Consider the following 7,425-nt stretch of genomic DNA (forward strand, 5'->3'; position numbering starts at 1 on the left):
AATTATTCATCTAGCTCAAACAATTGTAGCGTACAAACATTTGTAAAACTCTTGGTTTATTTACATAACTTTAAATTCAACACTATTTGTGGAATACATATTTATAAAATAATAACTTTTTAGAACTTTTTACTTAAAGATCACTAAATCTCTGGGTTTTAATACATTCGATTTGAAATTTTATATATAGGTATGTATATATATTAGAGCGGGTCGATTTAAAAATCGCTCATTGCTCTGTGAAAATCGTATTCTAGGGATCAAAATAAGAAACTTTGCCGAAGGAACCATACCTCTAAAGCGAATTCTGATGTCCCCCAATTTGGGTCGAACGAAAAATCCCACTTTGACCCATTTAGAGTGCTCCAATCGAGTCCAAATGTATGACCGACCCCCACTAACTTTGGACGGCCGATCCACCCATGCCAGTGGTACACCCCCTGGAACTCCCCTGGGGGGTTCCCCATACAATCATTTCAAAATATCACCATTTTTGGCCTTTACATGAGAAAAGAAACTAAAAAGTTCGACCCAAATTGGGGGACATCAGAGTTCGTTTTAGAGGTATGGTTCCTTCGGCAAAGTTTCTTATTTTGATCCCTAGAATATGATTTTCACAGAGCAATGGGCGATTTTTTTGCCTCCCCACAAATCGACCCGGCCTAATATATATATAATATATTAATGATAATTTAATAATTAGTTGAACTAATTTGTTTTTTTTTCTAATTATGAAAACAAAAATCGTGCTTTACGGATCGAAATGCAAAACAAATTAATATTAAAAATAGCAGTTGACCACAAGATCAATGCACATATTTTGTTTTTTGCCTTTGATCCCTAGAATTTGAAAATCTTTTGTTCATAGATCGAGAATTTAAAATAATTCAAACGAAATTTGACAATTTATGGCCCAAATAAATAGAAACATCTAAATTTGCAACCCTGCTACTGCTATCTGTTTAATGCGCCTTGACTATAAACCAATTTTATGGCTGCGAGTTAAAAATTATGCGGAAATACCTTGACTTTGAAATTAATTTGAGATAACATTTTTACATTTTAAATGTAGTCAAATTTTTTGTTTAAGAAGCGTTATGAACGAATAAATTTTGTGTTATTGAATTATATATTTATTTTTTGCTTTGATTTAAAAAGAAATAGTTAGTTAGTTTTTCTTTATTTCCAGCCACGAAATGTTCTCAATGGATTATACATATGTACATAAAAATTGATTATTCTTGAAAAACGAAAATAAGGTTTTATATCTGACTAGGTGCCATTGACGGAATATGGCTTCAATGTTTGGTAGCAGTAATGTATCTATGGAAACTTAATTTCAATGTAGCCCAAATCAGTAAATGAAACGCGGTGCTTTTGTCATTGTTTTTATGAAGATCGGATATAAAAAGCTAAGGTGGCATCGACTCTACAAATATGTACAACAGTTTGGCCGGATATTACTGCGTTACTGCGTTGTTTCATAAGAACGTCACAGACTTTTATTTTCTCGAAAAATGGGAAACCATCATACACCGATATTACGAAAATATTGCCATATGCGCATGAAAATAGTACATATTTCAAATGAGAATACTTATAGAACAATAAAAACTCAATAATTCCATAAATTATTTAATATAATAAAATAGAAAGATTCATTCCACTAAAATCAGCCGAACAACACTCATCCTCATTTTTTGTAGAGTAGAATAGTTCTAGAAAGAACTTGACAGCCGTTATTTAGAACAGAGTAAATGCGATTTTATTGCAAGAAAGGAAAACATCATAATTTTAGTGGCAGTGGTTTAATTGTTGCCCAATACAACCGAGTGTTTTCAAGAGGACACGTCTATTCCCAAGTGTAGTACCCTTACCATGCGATTCCTCAATGCCTGAGACGTCTGACCTACTTGGGGCGTCTATGGCAACAAAGGTAGCTGCCATATTACCGGAAGAAGAAGAAGAATATATCCAGTTTCTGAAGCTGAAGATTTAGAATTGGATGAAATTCAGGAAGATGGAATAATATATGGCAGCGATTATTATACGAAAATTATTTATTATGGTCTGATTAAACCTAACCCAGAATTGCTTGTTAATATGAAAAAATCTATATTTAATCAATTTACTGGAAAGGAATTTAATAACATTTAACAAAATTTAACAACAAAAGGGTGAGTATTTAAAGTACATTTATGGTGCAAAAATTTGTAAACGAACTCTGCTGTGGTGTCTTCTACCGATTTTTGTAAGTTAAGACACATTTTTTGTTCCTTACCTTTTTTGCTTTTCTTTGCGAAATAGCTTTCGCTTACACTCTTAATCCTATGCAATCGGCAAATTTCTCTTATGGGAGTACCAGCTAGTTGGAGCAAATTTAGCTTTTCGAAGTTATTTGTCGCTTAGTGACTTTAAGGGGTTAGGGGTAGTCACAATTTTCAAAAAATTGGATTTTTTTGCGAGACATACTTTGCAAGTTATTCAACAATTAACAAAGTGCGCTCAGGCGCTCCGGAGCTTTCGAGAGCAAGTAGCTTACAGTCGAGAAGGTAGAATGCTACGTACATAGGCAACGGCAAATCGGTATTTTGGAAGCTGCTATGACGGCTGAAGAACTATTATATGACCCAGGAATAGATGACACAGTGTAAATAATTAAATAATTCGTATAACTCTACATAAATCGATAGCAAAACTTTAAATGCGTTTTTCTCAAAACTATGTTTTATGTTTATACAGCTTTTGAAAAACATAAAAAACTCGTATCTGATCGAAGGATTTTTTTTCAAAAATTTCGATATTTTAAACAATTAATGCTTGGTTTTTTCTCGAAAAGCTGAAAAATATTTCTTGAGACCGCCATATTGTTAATTTTGACAAAAAAAAACTTCGACCAGGTACAAGATTATCTACACTGTGCTACAAAAAAAAAGAAAACGAAATACACCTGACAAATTACACACTGTAGGTTGTTTATATGGTCGAATAATGCATAAAAATATTTTTGTTATATTTGTTGTACCCTCCAATTTTTATTTATTTATAAAAAACCGTTTTTTCAGACTTTAATGACTGAGATATCCGTAGACTAGATATCTCAGTCATTTTTTCACCGATTTTCAATATTTTATATGTTTTGAAAATGATATTGTCAGACCTTTCAAATGATGTACAACAAGTAATTATTCAGACTAGTTAGCTGTGATTTTTATTTGATTAAACCTGGAGAAAGTGCTTTTTTATCATTTTTTTAACTTTAACAATTTTTTATTGCATAATTTTACAACAAAATTAAAGATGTTTGTTAATATTCTTTAAGTGCATTTATTAACGAAGAAATTAATGTATTACTTTCAATAATCGGAAAAAAATTGCGTAAACTACGCTAGTTTTCCGTAAATAGAAAAAAATGCCTTGAATATCTATCCATTTGTGGAACCATAGCTTTTGTCTTTAATGATTGTTTACTTGGAAAAATCACTGCATTCTTTATGTATTGACAATAAATGTTTGATAATGACAATTTATCATAAATTACAAATGAAAGGTTTACGTGTTTCTACATAATTTTGCGCCATAATTTTCGCGCGATTTTTGAGGCGCAGAGACCCTCCTCCTCCCACGCAGTAATTTTACCTCTCTTTAATTCGGTAAGTTTTGAACCGCGTGGCATATTGATATTTATTTACTTAAAAAACGATTTAAATTAAAAGTTGTACTCAGCGAAGACATAAATGCACTTTAAAGCTTCAATTCCTAATGCGTTCTATAGTTATGAAACGGCAAAAGTAGTAACGAATTGCTCTGACTCGTGGTCAAAGTAATGGTACAAACAAACACAAAAACACCACGATGAAAAGTTGTTGTTTATTGATACTGAGAAGAATAACGGTATTATTCCATATATTCATTTATTTTTAGAGAGTACCTACATATTTTTGGAGTAAAGATTAAATATTCATGTTATGTGTCCTATAGTTATGAAACGCACCCTAGTCTGAAACAGCTATTATTTGTTGATAAACAACATCGCCGTGAATTAAAAACAAATACTATTGTGGTTGAAGCATACAATCTTCACTTTGAGCGCAATTATAGTGAAAGTCGCTGGTATGAACCAGAATATATATGTTCCACGTGCTCCATATCACTAAAAAAGTGGAAATCTAGTCAGTGTTTTCAAGATCGTTTGCCATTTTCGAGCCCAATGGTTTGGCATCATCAAGTCATTCACAGACCAGAAGACTGCTAGTTTTGCCAAACCAACCTCCAAGGTCAGCGCTTCAAAACACGTAACAGTATAAAGTATCCCGAAGTGCTAACTGCTACGAAACCATCTTTAAGAGAAAATGAAAACAAGCTAACTGAAATAAAAAAAGTAGATAATTCAAGAAGCGGTGATAACAGTTCATCTAATAGTTCACATAGTGATGAACCTTTTATCACAGCTGCGTTAGAATCAAAAGAGCGGCATTTTGTTTCGAATTCAGATATGAACGATTTAGTACGTGATCTAGAACTCTCATACAGACATGCTGAGGTTTTGGCATCACGATTAAAACAATGGAATCTTGTAGAAAATGATTTCAAAATAACATTAACAAGGAAAAACTCTGAGGGGACTATTTTCAATAACAAGAAATTGTGTCAATTGAAAAACGTTTCCTCGGAAAAAACAAAATACATATGTTGGTCGCTCAAACGCGAGACGAGCGATTCTTCTTTAAAACGACGAAGGTCGGGTAAACATTTTTAGAAAAAGTTAGGTATGTAAAATCAACAAAAAAATTTATATAAAAAACAGTATGATTGTTCTTTTTACTCCAAGTCAGAACAACTTCATCCCAATTTTCAAAGTTGACAAAAAATGTATGACCAATACATTGTACACACTGCAATACACATGATGACCCATATTTTCTATTAACGAAAAACTAGCGTAGTTTACGCAATTTTTGTCCGATTATTGAAAGTAATACATTAATTTCTTCGTTAATAAATGCACTTAAAGAATATTAACAAACATCTTTAATTTTGTTGTAAAATTATGCAATAAAAAATTGTTAAAATAAAAAAAAGGATAAAAAAAAACTTTATCCAGGTTTAATCAAATAAAAATCACAACTAACTAGTTTGAATAATTACTTGTTGTACATCATTTGAAAGGTCTGACAATATCATTTTCAAAACATATAAAATATTGAAAATCGGTGAAAAAATGACTGAGATATCCGTAGATTATATTTATATTTATAAATAAATAAAAATTGGAGGGTACAACAAATATAACAAAAATATTTTTATGCATTATTCGACCATATAAACAACCTACAGTGTGTAATTTATCAGGTGTATTTTCAGTGTTGCACCGTGCTATTAATAAAACGAATTTCTCTTGTCCGATTTATTAGATGAATCTCCAAAGACTTGTGGTGATCACCGCATGAGACTTCTCATCATTTGAAAATCATCATTTTTCGGGGTAGTCACCCTAACCCCTTAAAGCAAATATGGATATTAGAAAGCACAGAATTCGTTGGAACTGATTTATTATACTTAATTTTAAAACAAAATTATTGATCTCGTCTCTACTGATCCTGGAATTATTTCCTTTCCTCTTATAGACCTCTTGCCGCCAAACATTTTAATGACATCTTACCGCCTCTGTTGACTGGGATTTCCTGCATGCTGATAAAATACCTATAATTTCTGTATAAGGAAAAGAAAAATATGGCACCGCAGGACTTGAAGCTGAATCATTTATGAAAGAGTTCGAGTCATCTCTTCCACTTTAACACATGCGCTACAGTCTATTTTATTGTTTGTTCGATTCGCTGAGCATTTATTTTACCACGTGAAATATGGCAAATCCCTCACGTGAGTTGGTGTGTGACTATCATTCGGAAGTGCACAGGTTCGAAGTCCGCTTTGTGCACGAAACACTAAATGGCAGAAAACGTTTTCTCTAATAGCGATCGTCCCTCGATGAAGCTGTACGAGTATCTTAAAGAAAAATGAATGCATGAATTAACTTAAAGTGTCTCAAAATTTCTGATTTGAGTTCCATGAACAACCATGATTGAGTGAACAGATAGATCTTGCATGAATTAGTTCGCTGTAGCCGTAATATTAATACCCAGCGAAACCTGCGTGACCGAAGCTCTAACACAATTACACTTTTTTATATGTTACAAACACATATGCACTCGTATTTCTTTGGAAATCGACTTTTTTTTTTGATGCTCCGTCCCCTTTGGAAAGGTGTAAGCAGTAAGCAAACTTCATTCATATATTTTTTCTCATTTTTGCATCAATAGAAAAAAAAACAAAAAAAAATGGCAAGTGGCTGTCAAAGCAATAAGTCAAAAAGATATCTTTTCTCTCTTTTTGATATCAAAGTAGGCCGAGAATCAAATTGTCAACCTTTGGCAAATATGTAAGCAGTAAGCAAATTTCATTCATATATTTTTCCTCATTTTTAAATCAGTCAAAGTAAACAAACGCCGTAGCCGAGTGGGTTGGTGCGTGACTGTTATTCAGAATTCACAGAGAAAACGTCAGTTCGAATCTCGGTGAAAGCAAAATTAATAAAAACATTTTTTAATAGCGGTCGCCCATCAGCAGGCAATGGCAAAACACCGAGTGTATTTCTACCATGAAAAAAATCTGATCATAAACATATCATAAAACAAAATGAAATAAATGTATAAAAAAAAAAAATTTTTTTGTGATTCGAACCAAGGATTTCGGATCGGAAGCCCACATTGCTAGCCGCTGGGCTATCGCGCTGTGCTGTCGCCGCTGACCTAAAAGTTATTTTGTTCGTCGCTACGTTTATATGAAACTGGCACTGGCAAACGAATCCATATGTATGAAAGGGATAAAAAATCACACGTACACAAAATTTTTGGCACGATTTTCCCAACGCTTTTAACAAAGTGATTGCAAAGGGGCGGGGCTAGTGACCGTTTTCAGACCACGCGTCCCGGTAACGTGACCGGTCACGTGACCGGGACTCTTCTTGCTGGGAACACTACTACTAATACTATTGCAAGTGTTGACTAGTAATAAATAAATGGGCAATAAAAAGTAAGTAATTTAGTTTAATTTTTTTTAAAGGTAAGAAATTCAGATCTTGCGCGGCAGGTCAATTCACAATAGGGCGAACATTTGTCGAATGTTGCTCGATCGTAATTCACAATACCAAAATAAAATATTAAAGGTCTCTTCTACTGCCAGCCGATATTCGCAATATATTAATATATACATACATATGTATATAATTGGCTCGTACACCCTTGGATGTTTGGTGAGCTCTTTCCTCCACATGTGGCGTGCGTCATGATGTTGTTCCACAAATGTGGGAACCTACATTTTTTGCGTACTCCGAAAGGCATACGGTTTTTTATGATAAGCTTTTTC

The sequence above is a fragment of the Anastrepha obliqua genome, chromosome 2 (assembly GCF_027943255.1).
Source record: "Anastrepha obliqua isolate idAnaObli1 chromosome 2, idAnaObli1_1.0, whole genome shotgun sequence".
Lineage (NCBI taxonomy): Eukaryota > Metazoa > Arthropoda > Insecta > Diptera > Tephritidae > Anastrepha > Anastrepha obliqua.